Below are 20000 nucleotides of genomic sequence, written 5' to 3' on the forward strand. Positions count from 1 at the left end.
CTTGGCACTCTTGTTTGGCATATGTCATGTGATTTTACATCTTCTCGAATGTCTTTATTAATCCCAGACCATGTGGTATGAAAGAAAACAATTCATGAATGAGGCAAACAACAAAAGGAAATGAGCGATACAATTTCAAAGTGAATAACGTATTAATGTATACATGAGTCAATATATAAATATATTAATGAGTGTATACATGAGTGAATAAACGAATGAATGGAAGAATGAATGAGGGAAGGAAGCTATGAAAAATCTATGAATAAATGAATGAATGCAACATGTATAAATGTGTGAATAAACGAATGACGATTAATTGAATTAATAAAGGAAGTAATGAATTGCTAATGAATGAATTAATGAATCATGTGGAGCAATCAAACGTTTTTACAATTTAATATTTAAGATTTGATCGAATGAGATGAATGTAACTAAACAAATTCAATTCTTTTTATGTTTCCTCTTCAAAATGTCATGGTCTGATGAGCGCTCAAGAGCTAACTCGACTACAGTTATAACATAAAGCTGTTAATAAATAAGGCTCCCAGAATTTACTTGTTACTTTAAAAAAGGAACAAATGACGAGTTGTTTAAGATGATATAAATAGAAAGATGCTATTTAATGAAATGAATGATGACCACAGTTAGAAATGAGAATATGATAATATTACGTATCTTATCCGATCTTAATGAGATGATGATAATATTAGATATTGCGTGAGGACTTGTGGGGTTCCACATACAGTCTGAGAGTAGTTGCAGTTAATCCTCCAACCGGATGTGATAAATTCTTGACAATGATTGAACTGGCAAAGGTGACAAAGGAAACTCCGGCGTCTTGATGGCGGAAATCAAAATTAATGAAGTTGTAGTAACTACCGTGATTGCCAGAACTATGTATTCTGGCTGTAGGACTCCATGGGTAGGATGGGTCCAGGTGGCCGGTGATCACGGATTTACTAAGTTAACACAGTTGAGTGTTGAATGTTAAATTAGTGTGTGTGGAGTAACCTCAGCTCTATGATTGTTTACTTCCTGTTTTTTTTTTTTTTTTTACTATTTCCGTGTTACCTGCTTCGTTGCAGAAGATTTTATGAATAATAAAATCGTAGAATTAAACAACCATCTTAAGGTGTTTTATAATAGATATCCAATACTTGAACAGGTTATGGGCCCAGGTGATTATATTACGCCATATTTTTGTATAAAGTGAATTAATAAATAATTGTTTTTAAATGGTAGCATCATCCTCATATAAGATACCTTATTTTGATGGGGACGAGAGAAATTTTGAATTGTGGCAAATACAATTTCTCGGTCTCATGAGAATAAGAGGATGCTGTGACATTTTTAATAATAATTCCGATTCAGTGGATCAAGATAAAAACGCCAATGCATTTGCTGAACTGATACAGTGTTTAGACGATATTATGTCATTGTCACCAATAATCAGGGATACCCTAAATGATGGGAGGGCAGCTCTCAATATCCCCAAAGAACACTATTTTCCCAAAGGTAAACCAAGGATTATGACCTTATATACGGAACTGACTTCTTCGAAATTTGGGAGAAATAATGAGTCACTAACCGACTTCGTAATCAGAGCAGAAACTTTAGCCGCACAATTACGCGAAACTGGCGAAACTATAAATGATAGTTTATTGATTGCGATGATTATGAAAGCCCTTCCGGACAATTATAAATCATTTGTAACTGTGATCAATCAAAGAGACGACACCTTAAAATTCTGTGAATTTAAAACACTTCTGAGAAACGACGAGGACACCAATAAAATCGACACTGAACCAGCCAATTCATCGCCAGTAATGAATATGAAGTTTAAACAGGAGAGCGAACAGCATCATATGAAAAAAAAGTCTACAAGATGGTGTTCATTCTGTAAATCAAGAACACACAAAACCAATCAATGTTTCAAAAGAAACACCTCACGTAGCAAACCTGGCCAATCCCAGCCACCAAAATTTTCAACTACAAGATTTTGCACTATTTGGAATTCAACTACACACGACACACGTTACTGTCATAGACATAATAAAACTTATCATCAAAACCAAAATCAGCAATCTGCACATTTGGTTAGAGATCATCAAGATGACCAATCAAATCATGATTTTATTTTCCGAATCAGCACTGAAGGACAGCACACCTTACCATATTCAAACAACTTCCTAGTCGACAGCGGAGCAACTGTTCATATAATCAACGACAAAAAGAAATTCATATCTTTCGATTCTTCATTCTGCCCCGAGATAAATGTCATTCAACTGGCAAATGGAACAAGGATTTGACGAGTTGGTGGGCACCATCATGACTGATTTCAAGGTTTCCTGCAATCTCAAAGAGGTATTCTGTCAGATCTGTTCAATGATTCCGTCTTTAATTGATTCACTGAGTTGACCCTGCTTGGAGGACGACCATAATGAGGTTTGTCAGAAAATGACATGATTGAGGGAGTGTCAGATTTGGTGTTGTGTTGCTTATCATTTTCTTATAATTGATGAGACACACATTCGACCCACATATTACACTGTTTCTTCCTAATGCCAGGATTTTATAAACTTTCTCATGGCGTTTGAAATGTTTCTTGAATTTTCACGGTGAAGAACAAGAAATTCAATTACAGCTCTCTGTCGCTGGATACACGTGTTTGTTTAATTGAGCCATATATAACGTCACGTGAAAAAGAATGAACTCAAAAGATTTATACCATGACTTTTTGACTCAGCCTCGTAAGATGGCTGGAGAGATTCATCAAAAACGAGTTGTTCAAAAAGTTATAGCAAAAATGTCTCTTTCAGTGGAAGAGAAGATGGTTATCTAGCGGAAACGTCCAGAAAGCTACCGACGTCAGCAGACAGGCTCTGATTGGAAAATCACAAGGACAAAGAAGAATGCTACAGTTAGAAAACAGCTGGGATGGACACGATGGAAGAATTTGAAAAGTAGATAGCCACCGAAAGAATTAAAGAAAAGTGGACCAGGGTGCATTGCCGACGATTGGGTGTCCTCGAAAAATGTTTGGCGGCAATCAGATTTTCAAATCACACTCGAATGTTTTTGATTATAAATATGAACATAATTTGTCCAACTAATTTTACAAACTTAGACGGGCCCCCAAAATTTGATCCCCTTGAACGACTCGCTGGAGCTAAACTCTCGATAAAAGAGCTTTTTGCTCACATTTTTCCTTGTCCTGACGGAATTTGACGTAAATTTCAGTTTTCTTCGTAGTATGTGGCGTCGTCCTAATAGATTAAAACTAAATATTGGAAGTGGAACGTGTGTTTTTCTTCTGATGAACTCCTCTTCTTTGGTAATAACAATGATTATTCTAGCATCAGGTACGTGGTCATTATTTGAAATGAATAAATCCATATTTTGCATCGTCACAATGTCTTCTTATAACATAAAACGATATCGTCATCATTACCAACATCACCTCCATCATCATCATCATCATCATCATCATCATCATCATCATCATCATCATCATCATCATCATTATCATCATCATCATCATCATCATCATCATCATCATCATCATCATCATCATCATCATTATCATCATCATCATCATCATCATCATCATCATCATCATCATCATCATCATCATCATCATCATCATCATCATCATCATCTCATTGATGTATATATTAAATTAAATAGTGAAGACTGTAATAACATAATAATATCATATTCTATTCACTTTTAGACCACAGCAGATGGCGATGGCGGGAATACCACTATTTCGTCCCTGGCACTTGTTGGCCACTCTCATTGTTTTCTGCTGTATCCAGTACACCCTACAGGTAAAATTGTTTAAAAATGGTATGTATATAATACCGTATTCGCCATATAAACAATTTAAAGAATTAAAAGATAAATGATAGATTTGAATGATATATATTTTGGTTTCCAATCCATACTGACATAGCGGTTTTATTCTCTCGCACCCTATAATATATATATAATATATATATATATATATATATATATATATATATATATATATATATAAAGAGAGAGAGAGAGAGAGGGGGAGAGAAAGAGAGAGAGAAAGAGAGAGAGAGAGAGAGAGAGAGAGAGAGAGAAAGGGGATATATATATATATATATATATATATATATATATATATATATTTACAGAGAGAGAGAGAGACAGAGAGAGAAAGAGAGAGAGAGAGAGAGAGAGAGAGAGAGAGAGAGAGAGAGAGAGAGAGAGAGAGAGAGATTGATGGATTGCTGCAGTCAATGATAAACTCTAAATCTCAAATCAAAAAGTAATGAGAACTGTGCATCTCGCTCTGTTCCCGGGCATTGATATGACCTACAAGTTTTGAAAGCGCAATTCCGACCGTTCTATTTCATTAACTTTATCATAATGTGTGTTGATGTCCTGCTTGCTGATTAATTTATTATTTCAATAATGATGTTTTGGGCGAATATTTTATCTGTTTTCGTATATTAAATTGAAGATTACATTCAATTCCTGATTGTTATTTATTTCTTCGAGCTTTGAGCAGCACTATTTACATTACTTCTCAAAGGGGGATCCGAATTGGCACAACTAGGTGTCCTAATTGTTACAACGGAGTGTCCGGTTTGGGACAAGTGACGAGTTCCCAAAAATCAAGGCGAATCACACAGGTGATAATGGAACAGTATTTTATCTAAAACTTTAGATGAATGTTGTTTGCAACATAGGCAACGGTTATTTTCACAATTACTCTCGGTGTGCGGCCAATAGAAGTCATTGAGCTAAGAAAGCCATTTAGGGGGTGGGAAGGGAGGGGGGGGGGAGGGTCCGAATTAGAGCTCCCTTCCCTAATAGTTTTATAAATCATATATTTGTCAGCAGAAATTTAACTGACATTGACTCTAAAGGAACAATTTTGACCCCAAACAGATTTTTAAAAAAAAGAACAGATGATTAATTATAATCCTTCCCCTTTGTTCGAACCAGATAAGCACGGTACAAGAGACAGAAAACATTAACAAGACAGTGGGAAAACCTCTCACTTTTGACGATGATGAAAGGCGCAGTAGGAGGAAGAGATACATGATAATGGATGAGACGAAGGCCTGGCCAAAAGGCGTTATTCCATACGTTTGGGGTGTCGTTAGTAAGCTACAGTCACTCATATTCTCATGATTTTGACCATTTAAACTTGAGCCTTTAAATTGTGCAATATCCACTTAACGTCCTTAACTCACTCAATCCTAGAGATGTTTGCTACTTTTGAAAAAAAAATTGAAAAATAATGTATTTAAAATGAGCATGTACGTAGATAATTTTATTCAACTATCATTAACATGTAATAAGTAAAAACATAAGCTTTGATACTACTACTACGCCGATAATTTGTCTCAGAAAAAATGTAGTAAATAGGCATGGGGTAACAGTTACCCCGGGTATAATACTGCGGATATAGTCGGTGTTAGGGTTGGTGAGTTAAAGCACTTAAAAAGGTGTCCCTAGCCACCAGCAACACATAACCTGTAGGTCGATACATGTCGCCTATTAGGCGATTTTACATCGACAACAGCTGTCAATGGCCAAGCACTCATTTAAAACCTGAGTACAGTGAGAGATTGTAAGTAAAGAGACTTTTCCGAAGACTCAACGCTCAGAGCGGGACTCGAACCCAGGATCTTCCGATTCGAAGGCGAGCATCATACCACACGACCATATAGCCACCGATTTTATGCAATTGCTAATTTTTCGAAATTGCATACTTCTGATTCTGTTACGTATAATAGTCAGTTCCATAACCCGTGGCCGTGTGCGGATTTGTGAACTTGTGACACGACACCGACGTCAGTCCTGGTTCTACTCATGCTCTGGGCGTCGCAAGTTGATTCCCTGAGCTCTTTTTCTCATTTCACTCAGGTGAAAATGAAGACATGGACGGTAACAATCAATGTTGTTTCTGTCAGAAAAATAATACTAGCGCCTTACAAGAGACACAATTAATAATAATAATAATAATAATAATAATAATAATAATAATAATAATAATAATAATAATAATAATAATAATAATAATAGAACTGAAGGTATCCTCATCAATATAGAAAGTACGAGTACATGACATAAAAAAAGGAAATATTATCAAGGATTTATTGAAACCAGAAAATGAGGTAAGGAGTGGCAGTGTTTTCCAGAAAACTATACACTAGGCCTATAGGCTATAGGACACATGCTTTGAATTTGAGCCCTTTCTCAAAAGGCAGCTAGTGTCAACTTCGAAGGAGAGGTGTGGCAGAGTCAAACCTCCACCTTCGAAAGACCAAACTGACAGCATCATTTTGGACCGTCTGCAGCCGCCTGAGCTTATTATCCGAGACACCAAACAAGAGAGGATCAGACTAATCCAACTTTTAAAATAAAAGAGAAACAAGTTTCTTTATAACATCCTCAGGAAGGAGTTGTCGAATAGATCCATTTTTGTTCAAATGACACATCAATGATTGGATCATTGTCTTGATTTAATGGTCCTTCGACAATTCCGAATCTAAGAATGCTCGAAGATTTTTGACCTTGTCAACAATATTTATAGACACCTCTCCCACTTTAAATTTCTTCTCGTAATTAATATTCACATTAAACTGTTGTACTAGATCGCATGACAACATAAAGCAAAATTACCTCTGATATTGAATTTCAGCAAGGAATCGATGAAAAGGCAGAGCTACACCTAATGTAAAACCTGTCCCTGATTAGGACTGTGACCTCATCCGTGAACAAGATCTTTTATCTGGCCACCGAAAATAACAAACCGATAAGCAGCATGCCTTGAAGTGGTTCAGCAATTGGCACAGTAACACACCACATCGTGTCATTTTAGAAGGGCATTTCAATGAGCCATGTAATGCCATATTTGTAGTATCGTGGGTTACATTATTTGACCCGTTACAAAATAACTCAAAAACGGGAGCATTTATACGACAAGACACGCTCAAAGGGCTGTACAGGGCCTCAAGCCAATAGCAACCCTTAACTTGTATGGCGAGAGATAACGCTTGTGAGGTGATAGAACAATTTTTTTCGACAGAAACAACGCCGTTAACAGCAAGTACGTATTTTACGCCTGATTATGGTGAGAGAGTGTGAGTAAAGACCATATTCCAAGGACTCAGTTTTCTAACGCTTGGAGATAGTCAAGGATAAAGCTGAAAACAAGAATCGCCCATTCTGGAAATATGTGAAAGCAAGACACTGGACAACATACGGGTTGCTCCAGTCAAAGATGGAGGCGTCCTACATTCTTCGAGAAAGACCAAGGCTGAACTTTTGAACAAGCAGTTCTGTTCAGTCTTCACAAAAGAGGACAACTCGTCTGCACCGGAACTAGATGGCCCACAAATCCCTATCATCGGACCACTCAACATTACAACAGAAGGAGGAATCAAACTGCTACAAAGTCTCAATGTGAATAAAGCAAGTGGACCAGATGGCATACCCAACCACATATTCCAACAACCAGCTTATGAAATTGGAGTAATTCTAACCGTAATCATCAGACATTAACTGGAAACAGGAAAGTTATAATCAGACTGGCGGAATGCTAATATTTCCGCCATATTCAAGAAAAGTGATCGCCTCACAACGTCAATCGACAGGCCCGTCTCACTAAATTAATGGCGCAACCCCCCCCCCCCCCCCCACAAATTAAAAAAAAAAAACAACAAAAAAACCCCCACAAAATAAGCCTTTTTAAGAATTCACATGAATTATATACCGTGACAAGTCTGTTTTTAAAAGACAATTGCAATAGCCTCTTATCTGGTTTACCCGCTAAAACAACATGAGCTTTGCAAGTGGCTCAAAACAACGCCGCTAGAGTCATATCCAGAACCAGAAGATATGAGAGAATAACCCCGGTTCTGAAATCACTACATTGGCTTCTAATTGCCCAACGAATTGAATTCAAAGTAACGTGCATCAAATGCTTACATGGACAAGCATGGACTTACATGGACTATATCAAATCTCTCTTAAACGTCAATATCCCATCAAAAAATCTTCGATCCTCCATCTCCATTCAACTCGAAACTAGAAGGTCTACATCCATAACAACATTTTCCATCATATCTTTCTCTAATGCAGCTACAAACATCTGGAATTCTCTGTCCCCCACAACCAGAAACTTTCCAACTTTTAACTCTTTCCATTCCAATTTAAGGGACTGAACTGTTTAAAATAGCTTTTACTTAATTTAGCTTATTGTTCTTCAAGCTAAGCTTTCAATGCTGTAGTTTTTATTATATTTTCCCTTTGTGAGTTCGTGTTTTATTGTAAAGCGCATTAGAGCATTAATTCGTGGAATTTGCGCGCTATACAAGTGATTTGTTATTATTATTATGTGAAAATTCTGACTGAATTTCTGTCATCAAAATGATATGATTATATTATAATATATTAATATTAATAATAATTAGTAATAATATAATATTTATATATTAATAATATAATAATAATAATAATAATAATAATAATAATAATAATAATAATAATAATAATAATAATAATAATAATAATAATAATATAAAAAAATAAATTTTTACAGATGTATAAAATATAAATAATAGAAATAAATATACATAATATATGAATAAAAACATGTAAAAATATACAACCAATAACCAATAGCAACACTTTATATATTAATTTAATAAATTGAGATTTAGTCCGAATTTGTGAGTGTAGATATATTTAAAAGATAGTATTTAATTTAAATTACAGTTGTGCGTAAAAATACGAACACCATGTGGCAAAAATGAATTAAGGTGACGTGTTGTCTTTGTTTTTATAGATATAAGGCGGCGACGGCTCCTCATGGAGAACTTAATATAATTGCGAATGATGATGATGATAATGATGATGATTAGGAGGGGAGGAAGGGAGCATTTGTGTATTATGGAATGACTTTTATTTACAGACGAGGGTAACAAAAAGGATATAGTTGCAGCAATGGCATTCTATGAATATTTAACCCACCTCCGATTCAAAAATAAAGCCCTATATGATACATCGGATATTACAGGACATCTTGAGTTCATAACAACTTGGGGGTAAGTCACAATGATATTACTATGTTATACAAAAAGCAGAGGCTGGAAACTTAATTCAAAGTTAAGAATATTATAAATAGCATGGCCCGTTGAGGTATGTGAAAATAAAGGCATTGTATTCTACTTTCAATACACTTCGGTTAAACAATTGAATTAATTTATATACATTTTTTATATTAATTAATCTCAATGTTTTAATAAAGTGTATTGAAAAAAAGAGAATATAATTCCTTTATTAATAAAGACGTCCAAGAGATATAAACTTTAATTTAAAAGATCCAGCGATTAGTGGTATTACACAATGCCAGCATCTCAAAGCTAAACAATTCTAACATTTGAAACGAAGGCATTCAACCGTATTTCTTTGTTCTTGTGAACTTAAGTAGTAAATAACTGTACTAATACAAAGCGGATGGTTCCTAAACAAATGGATATTTTATAATATCCTGGTCAGTTTACATAAAAGAAAAAAATATTCTGTATAAATGATTTGGCTATAATTATTTACCCCCCCCCCCCCCCAAACCCGTGTGCATTACTGAAATGATTAGAAATGTGAGACAGTAGTCTAGTATTATTTTGCATATTAAGGAATTATACCCATTCCCTAATAGCCGCATCACACATTAGCATTCTAGTGTATTAACTCCTTCGGGTATTTCCTTAGACGCAAAGTCTTGAAAAGACACTTTATCATTCCTTTGACCGATAGGTGTAAAATTGAGTGACTAGATCGTTAACAACGGCCATTTTGAAAATTGAAATTCCAAATACGTAGGTCTCGACTCAAGTTATAAATGTTGCGTTGCCAGGCAACTTGAAACCTAGAGCCCTTAATTTATTCCTTTGTATTTCTTTTCAGCGCTCAATTAATCAGATTAATTTATTATCTTAATCAAAGTTAGCATTTTAAGCCATTCTTATCATAACCAATTCAGCATCAGAATGATGACAGAACGTGAAGCAACCCATGACAATGGAAATCTTATACTAGCGACTAGGATTTAGGCCATTCTCAGTGCATTTCTTGTAACAGCTTGATTATAACATGGTTTTAATTTCATCGCAAAGTTTACATTTTTTTAGCTTTCTCTCAACATATTAATATAATATCTAAGAAAGTTGCCCAAAGATTATACATCCTAAGGAAAATGAGAACATTTCAAGTAAGGAAGAAAACTATGTTAAGAGTTTATGACTCATTGATTAAAAGTGTAATTGCGTTTGGCTGCACCATATGGTTTGGAGGATGCCGACTTAAAGATAAATCAAAAATTTCAAAATCTATCAAAGAGGCATCAAAAATAATAAACCATCCTCTTGATGGAGTAGAAAGAATTCATGGAAAAGCAATAGAAAGGAAAGCATTCTCAATTACCAACAATAAAAACACATTTTATACCATGAATTTAGTCTTTTACCATCTGGGAGAAGGTTTTGTCAGATTAAATGTAGAACTAACAAGTATAAATCAACGTTCGTTCCATCAGCAATAAAAATTTTGAATATTTCATATGGTACAGAAAAATCAAGGATTGATTCGTTGACTGATTAACTGATTAATTTATTTAATGTAAGATTAACTGACCAATTGATAATGATGATAATTTTTGGTGTCGAATTGCCACAATCGTAACAAATTGAAAACGAAATGAATATGTTTATGTTGTGTATATCGCACGTGTGAAGAAAGAAAGAAAGAGAGAGAGAGAGAGAGAGAGAGAGAGAGAGAGAGAGAGAGAGAGAGAGAGAGAAAATAAGTAGGAGTGAAATATCTGTTCAATCTTAGTTATCGTTTAACGTTATAACAAGTGTAACTAAATGACAAATTGCCATATTTATGAACAATAAAGATCCATTATTATTATTATTATTATTATTATTATTATTATTATTATTATTATTATTATTATGATGATGATGATGATGATGATGATGATGATGATGATGATGATGATGATGATGATGAGATGTGATGATGCGATGATGATGATTTTGTTGATCGTTTTTTTTTAACGATAACTACTATGTACCAGTGTGCATCTTCTGTGAGTGTGTCTATGTCAATATTGTATTGTTATAAATGTGTAACCAAATGACAAATTGCCACTTTTTTGGGGACAATAAAGATATATTATTATTATTAAAATTACAATTGATGAACTGGTTTTTATAAGAGCTTGCGAATGGTCCTGATGACCAATTTGGTGGATCCTATGCGTCACAAGCAAAGAGCCTAATGTCGATTTCAGGTGCGAATGAGATTTTTTTTCTGGACCCATCAACAAAACACAAATGATTGGATTATAAATCTGGTGGAATGTAGTTTGCCTCAGCTCATACACAGTCACCAATCGCCACCGCCCGTTTAACACTACATAACTCGGATAAGCTCCTGCTTGATTAGCCTTATGGCATTAAAGGGGCTATGTGGTCTAGTGGCTCTTTACTCACATTCTCTCACCGTACTCAGGTGTAAAATTGAGTACCTGGCGTTAAACAGGCTTGTCTTGGTGCGAAAAATTGTAATATCGCCTACAGCGTCATGTCCGTCTACTGTTAATGTTTCTGTTGACCATGGACCCCTTGTAAACGCTTTGAGCACATAAGTGGATATTGCGCTATATAAAGCTCATTTAAAAATGAAATTAAAGGACTACTTTTTGCATTCTACAATTTAACGTCTTATCAGCGTTAATTTATAGATTAGAGAAAGAGCGTAGATCCCAACAGCAGTCTCCTCGTATGCTTAGGCTCATATTATGAGGACCTTGACACAAGACCACTGCTGAAAGAGAGACACATCTTATACGGGGCCTTTCGAATCAATCATATATATATATATATATATATATATATATATATATATATATGACTATATCTATGACTTAAGGCCTTTCGCTTCCTAATCATACGATCGGGACGCCTCTCTAATCATCTGTGTCATTTCCTTCCACAGTTCACGGTCTTTTGCTGTGAATGCTAAGTTCATAAGGTCTTCCTCTGATTTTAATTCTTTGTTATATATATATATATATATATATATATATATATATATATATATATATATATATATATATATATATTTATACATATATACGTACTTTAAAATAAATACAATAATACATTTCACAGACAGAGAAATAACATTAAATTATTAAAGATTGAGAGAAAAGGAAACCTAAGATCATGTCTGACTTTCCAACTGCAGAGGATTTCAACGAGAACATGGGCAAAACAATAACACGGATAGGAAGCCACAATGCTGGGAGGAAAGACCATGTAAATAAAAAAAAATTGAGCTTTATATAGCGCAATATCCACTAAATGTGCTCAAAGCGCTTTACAAGGGGTTCCTGGTCATCAGCAACATTTAACACGCAGGACGGGACATGACGCCCGTTAGGCGATATTACATTTTTTCGGACAAAGACAACGCTGTTAACAGCCAGGTACTCATTTTACACATGAGTACGGTGAGAGAATGTGAGTAAAGAGCCTTTTCCAAGGACTCAACTATGCGCCGAGTTCGAGGCTCGAACCCATGACCTTCCGATCCGAAAGCGAGTGTCATACCACTAGACCACATAGCCGCACAAATAGTGCCGACAAATTTCCTCGAAGCAATATTTAGGTAATTACAAGATGTAGGTTCGATTAAACGATTAATCATACGCCTCGATATATATTTTTTTCAGGAGAGGATGGTCTTTGCTTGGGTATTATAAATATAGACTTGGACAGCGCTTGGATTGTCCGAGAGAGGTAAATATTACTTCTTTTTCATGTCACATAATTTCGACATAGAATTGCATCACTATGGGAAACTGGACAGGCTTTTCGTGAATTATGGTGCATAAAGTCGGCGTTGAATTTATTCTTATTATATTCCTTTCGTTTAATTTATTCCTGTGGCAATCATTTCGTTGTCGCGATTGTAGCTGATCAAATACGAAGTAGTCTCCGACAAAGGATCATCACGCCAATTTTGTGTGTATGCGTGCGTGTGTGTGTCACACAGACACACACGCACACACACACACATATATATATATATATATATATATATATATATACACCCATATGACATTTTCCAGTTGTGATCATCATCATCTTCATCATACTTTTCAGAGAACATGTGTCCACGAAATGGGCCATGCCCTGGGTTTTGAGCATGAACAGTATCACTATGAAAGGGACCGATGGATAACCATTAAGAAGAGTCATATACAACGTGGTAAGCATCTTATCATCATTAAAACAAAAGAAAAAAGAAGTTAGCTTGAATATAGCCCATTATCCACTTAATGAATGTATTAAAGACATTTCACAAAGGGTCCAAAACCATCAACAATTCTGAGCAAGCAGGACGAGACATAACACACCGAAGAGGATATAACAACTTTTTAAAAATTTTGACACTGACATCGATGCTAATATTTCACCTGTGGAGGGTAAGAAATAGGGAAATAGAATTCTCCAAAGACTGCACTTTAGGCCCCTGTAGTGGGTCTTGAATCGGGGATCTATACGTCAGAAGGCAGCGGCTTCTAATGGTTTCACACTTCTATATTATGATGGTCTATACAAGAGGCGAATCCGTTGCCGCTTTTGTGTACAGTCGCGAACCAGACCGACAGCCTCGTCAAAACACAATGCTCGACCAGATAATTTTTGCGGTTTCAGGTTCTTTGTCACGGCACGTACACGTGGGAAAGGTGGAAAGTGTCCACGGACAAAGCCTGCGGCTAAGCAGGTTCTCAATCTTAACCGATTTGTCGCAACCCAGTGCCTCCTATTGCTGGCACAGAACTTGGTAACTTTTCTCCCAATTTCGAAGTCTGGGACCGAATTTTTTGTTCAAGTCGACTTCCATCTCGTTTGTGTAACCCCATCCGAAATCAGGAAACCCAAGTACAAGGATTGCCGGGACATATTTTGGCTCGAAATGAGGGCATCGGCCATTATGCGTCTGACAGGGTTTCCCCAGTTCCCCACCTTATTTTATTATACCAACTACAGGTTATCTTCCCCCGTCGGACATCGCGGGGTTGGATTGCTACCATTATCAGGGCCCATTTTAGGTGTTGTCGCAAGCGTTCCCGACACAATACGCATATACTTGCAAAGTTTTACACTACCTTCTCAACGTTCTTGTTCCTACTTTACACTCCATTGTGGAATAGCGTAGTGGCAGGGCAGAAGTCCCCAGGATTGTCTGATTGGTCCCAATTGTTCACGTCAGCGTCCTCGGAAGACAATTAATTGCTATTCTCTATCGTTTGGGCAAGACCGTGAGATGGATCCGATACGGTCCATCGCAACACCCGTGTCCTTTGGATACGGCTCACATGGGAGAACCCTGCAGATTCTGGGTGTGCTGGCTAGATGGAAAGCTGTGGTTACGGTTTTTGAATTGTTTATCTTCAGATACCACATGTCAAAGTAGGATTTGAGTTTGAGTAATGTGGGCCAACTCTTTGGGATATCCCAGTCTCAGAGAGGAAGTGTTCGGAAGGTCGCTAATGTAGACATTAATTAAAATTGGTGCCAGAACAGATCGCTAAGGGACTCCATTCCTCAGTTTCCTGTCTTTGTCTGTGGTGTATCCTAGGGCGATGTACAATTGTCTTTCCCCATAAATAGAAAAGATCCACTTCGCGTTCGTTTTGCACCTTATGCTTTTTTGCATGTTTCAGCATATGCTACCAAAAAGACCCGTGCTCCTGGGGCCCAGATGAGTTAAATATTCTAATGGCTGCTCCCACTTCTCTGGGACTGAACAGTGTTGTACAGTCCGACGATTCGCTTTGAGGCCGTGAATCCCAAATCGTACGGTATGCTCTGTGGACACTGCGCTCGAAAGACTGATATGGGAAAAAGATGCCTGGAAACCGCGCGCCTGATATGGCGACGATTGGGTGTCCACTCTGTTTGAGCCCTAACAAAATGTCACAGTATGCGGTAACTGACAGACAATGGCATCGATTAGTGGGCAGCGTGGCTCGGTGGTACGGTCTTTGCTTCCTACCCGAAAGGCACCGAGTTCAATCACCCGCCGCTGCGTTGTGTGGTCTTGAGCAAGTCACCTTGCTCTAGCTCACTTTGCTGCGCTGCTCTGCGGCTGACGCCTGGGTTATTCCAGTCTTTCCTTGGAATAGACCCTAAAGACAAATTTCCCCTTGGAGATGAATAAAGGGAATTTTTTATTTTCTTATTTATTTGTTCCAGTGTAATGGTTCAGAAGGAATGTACTTAATGAACACAAGATGAGTTTATTTTCCTGTTCAAGGTATCAGGTTGATTGCCAGCACTCAACATAATGGGGTCGTAAAAAGACAAACCCAATGAGGATATATTTGAATGATATATGCGATTATAAAATAGTTTATGTCACAGGTTCTCCTCATCAGCCTCTACCCAGTGGTAGATACGCAATATTAGTTTATATAATTATTGCTTTATGACATGGCGATCAACCTTGACCACATCAGCCAATATACAAACTTTTGTCAATCGCTGTCTTTGCCAAATCCTCAAGTTGAAATGGTTTGACAAAGTGCCAAATGCTGACTTTTGGGCAAGAACAAACAAAAAGCAAATGGAGGTCCACGTTAGGCGCAGAAAGTGGCGACTGGTAGGCCATTCCCTGCAAAAGAAGCCCTGTAATATAACCAAGCAAGCTCTCGAATGGAATCCACAGGGTAAGAAAAAACGGGGTCGTCCAAAACAGATTTGTGCCTAGGACATAAGAAGATGGAAGAGTGCTGGTGAGGCTCTATGCTTCGCCAGGAGCCAAGAGGGATAAGCTAATTATTGCAACTGTAATAATCATTATAATCATTATCACTATTATAATTCTCATGTATTATCAGTATTTTCAACACAATCATCATTGTAACAATCGGAATAAATAACATTATAACAGCCGAGACAATCTGTCTCACATAATTCTCTCACCAACTTGAATTATAACATGTTATGACTATCAGCAATGCTGTACAATAATATTAATGCAATGCGTTTACTTAACATTCTCACAATATCCACCAGCCGGATATAAAGTACCAACACAGAACATGATTATGTTTACAGTCTGATTGATATTGACGTTTAGATAGAATACTCATAACATAAGTCGGGCATAATGAACCAACACACAAAACTGTATAACCTTGGACGTTTATTGTCTGTTCGATAGAATTTAGTGAGAAGTAATCACAAAAATGGCTGTCTAAAACAATAAAAAAGAGCAGAGCGACGTCACATTAGTTCCTTATACTATTTAAGTGAGAAGTAATCATTAAAATAGCTGTCTAAAAACAATCGCATAGAGGTGAGTGACGTCAATTTCGTTCCATCTGTAGAAATATATATTTCACTTACCTCAGTCTGAAATTGTTAACTCTTAACAAAAAGTTAGTAATTCCTTAGGCCCAATTTATTTTTGCCTTTCTTTTCTCTTTCTCTATGTGAGACAATATATTTTAGATGTTCACACGTCTAAGTTTTTAGATAGGAATGACTTGAACTTCTAACTTCATGTTGTGACCAATCAAGCAATCGTCTCTACGACACTTACTGACCTCTCAAATGATGATAATGATAATAATGATGATGATGATGATGATCATGTTGATGATGATGATGATGATGATGATGATGATGATGATGATGATGATGCTAATGATGATGATGATGAAGATGATGATGATTAAACTATCTAGATCGAGTTAAAGGAATTTTGACCAATCCTATTTGTAACTTTTTGTAATGTATTTCTGTGGTTCGAAACGAAATTATTACAGTTGCCTAAATCTCTCCATTTTCCAGAGCTTGAATCTTGGAAGGTTTTAGGACGGGAACACAAGGGGAAGTCTCATTTTGACTACTCATCCTTCATGTTGTACCCTCCTGTAAGTATCGGTGGAAATTTCAAAGTTCAGGAACCATTGGTATTGTGTTGTTGTGGTTTTGTGGTCTGACACTTGCCTTTACTCTCTCCTTAAGAGCCATTTTCAGGATTTTCCCCAAAACTTCATACCCAACTAACACAAATATAGACATTTTATCACTCAAACACAATAGCAGTAAAGTTTTTGCCATACATAATATCTTTAGCAAAACATGTTCTACAACACACTATTCATTTTCTTTAAATTTTATGATGTACAAAAGAAAATTGAATAAGAAAAATGTTGGTTGTATCGTAACGATTGTGACGATTTTCCTATAGTTGGTAAGGAGAGGGTTAAGATCGACTGGGCCCTGGTACGAGTCCCGCTGCGGGCGACGCAATGTTGAGAAATTGGAACTGCTGTTAACCCATATTTTCTCACTGTACTCAGGTTTGAAATTAGCATTTGACCGATAACAAGGTTGTCCCTGTCGCAAAAAGAAAAGACATGTAACAGCGCCGTATAATCGTCTTGTCCTGTCCTAAAGTTGGCAGTTGGTTTCGTATCCTTTGCGAATATATAACAAACGTTTTCATCAATTCTTAAGGAATTCTGATAGTTCATATTAATATAGACCACTCTCTTAACAAGCAAAAGGTACAGTTTCTTTCATGGATTATTTTTGATCCCTTATCGATTCAGCAGTGATACGGTAGTTAGATTTGTTGAATCAGTCGGAGAGTATTTTGGGATAGATTGGTGTCCCTAAACAAATGCTATTGTCCGTTTGACGCAACAAAACCAGAATAAACCCCAACTCTAAAGGCCTTATTGTTCTGAAGAACTACTTCCATCAATCTAATCTTGGCTGTCATCAATATAAGACATTAAAGGATGTGCCTTTCAAAACCGCTAAGTCACACGAATAGCAACTGAGTTAAATATAAAGCTCTCGATTAATTTATTGGACTCCATAAAACCCTCTCCAAACTATTTTATATAAGTAAAACACAAATTTTAATGCTGGCTCATTCGGGAATACTAAATAAGTATGTATATCAATTAAGGACTTTTTGTTTCCGTAAGGAGCTCATAAACAAACGAACAACAAATGCAACAAGAAACTGATAGAACAAACGTACATGAGAGCATTTCTTGATACAGAAACATATTTTAAAGAAAAGAAAAATAATAATAGCTATGTCCAATCGTTTTTTTGTGTGATTTATATTCTTTCATAATTGTTTAGAACGCACAAGAGTATACCCTGGTATTCCCAGAGTTTGGGCCGATTCAACAAAGACCATTTTATATGCTCAAAGAGATGTGTGTTGGATATCATTGTGACCGTAAGTGAAAATTAATAAATTATATATAGCTACTCGTAGGTACCAGAAGTGATGTGTGTATATATATATATATATATATATATATATATATATATATATATATATATATATATATATATATATTTTATATATATATATATATATATATATATATATGTGTGTGTGTGTGTGTGCGTTTGCATGCGTGTGTGTTTGCGTGTTTTTGTGTGTATGGAGAGGGCAAACTTTTGTACATTTCAATCCACGTGCTTATTGCTTTCAGAGAAGTAGAAGTAGTTCCTTAGAGCCATAAGCCTAATTAGCTAGAGTTTATCTCCGTTTTCTTGTAGATTTAATCAGACAGAAGGAATCGTGTTCCATTATGTTGATAGGACACTAGTCCATCGAAAAGTACTTTTCACTAGATCTAACAGACCCAGCTACCCAATAACCGGTTGGTCGACAGCGGAGTCAAAGAAAATCTCGACTACACTCCACCCGGGATCTTTATTATTATCGGTCCCATTGCACTGGAGGAGATTGGTCCACAATTGGAGCTATTAAGATCCCCTCAGAGAATCCGAACTGCCATGCTCTGGTAAAATAAACTCAAAACACAATAAAAATTTTGATGAGAATAATCGTTCTTCAAATATCGATTGATTAAAATTACCCTCATCTGGTCAAAAATTCTAAAACCCACAAGACAAAAAATATTTAAAATGTGTTGGGTTTTATATCCAGAGTCTACGACAGAATAACAAATTATGTTAACAGAATGGTTAAACTAAACAGCAGTTTGCTACAACTGATAATACAGCGCAGATTGGTACTGGTTAGGGCAACTTCAAATCTATTTTAATTTGTGGCCCTGAATGCCATTTGTTCGTGTCCAGCTCGAGGTGAGTCGTTAGAAACTGTGCCGGATCAGACGAGCTCGATTTAAACGCCATGCACAGAAACATGTGTTTGCTCGAGCAGATATCACTACAAAACTCTATGGCGTGAGTGTGTGAATCATGTTTTGAGACGATGGTCACAATTAGGTTGCATAAATGTTTCCTGGGGTCCCGATAGCTCAGTTGGTAGAGCACCACTCGCTTTTCACGTAAAGGGAACGAGATAGATCCTGGGTGCAGTCGAGATTTTTTCTGACCACCTTGTCCACCCAGCAGTGATTGGGTAGCTGGGTCTGTTAGATCTGCAGAACGCAGTGTCCTATCCAAACGATAGCAAGCGATTACTATTGTTCGTTTCACGTTAGAGAAACCGATATAAACTCAGGCTCCGTGGGGCTTATGGCCCCTAAGGACTACTTTTTAAAAAGTGATTCCAGAAAGGACAACTGAATTTTGTCTTCTGTAGCAGTAGCAGTCACCATTTTCACTTATACTTTCAGGAACCCCCCAATGTGCTGGGAAAAAATTGAGCTGTGCCAACGAAGGTTATATGTCTGTAGTGGGCGATCGGTGTTCTTGTGTGTGTTTGCCAGGGTTGGATCCTGCGACCAAATGCACTAGCATCATAAGGAATGGTCAGACTATGAATTTATAAATCCATATCTGTCTATCTGTCCATCTATATACTTATCTATTTATCTATCTATCTATCTATCTATCTATCTATCTATCTATCTATCTATCTATCTATCTATCTATCTATCTATCCATCTATCTATC

At 36.5% G+C, this 20000-nt stretch overlaps 1 long non-coding RNA gene across 1 annotated transcript in view; it reads left to right on the top strand.

The window, feature by feature from the left end:
• The window catches only part of LOC144967121 (uncharacterized), a 6734-nt gene extending 1711 nt beyond the window's left edge, over positions 1–5023 (top strand). The window contains exons 2-3 of the long non-coding RNA XR_013644323.1: positions 3734–3830; positions 4984–5023. This is a non-coding gene — a long non-coding RNA (uncharacterized LOC144967121). The remainder of the gene's footprint in view (positions 1–3733; positions 3831–4983) is intronic.
• The last annotated feature ends 14977 nt before the right edge of the window (positions 5024–20000 follow it).

The sequence above is a fragment of the Berghia stephanieae genome, chromosome 3, assembly GCF_034508935.2.
Source record: "Berghia stephanieae isolate SIO BIC M18660-M18661 chromosome 3, UCSD_Bste_1.3, whole genome shotgun sequence".
Lineage (NCBI taxonomy): Eukaryota > Metazoa > Mollusca > Gastropoda > Nudibranchia > Aeolidiidae > Berghia > Berghia stephanieae.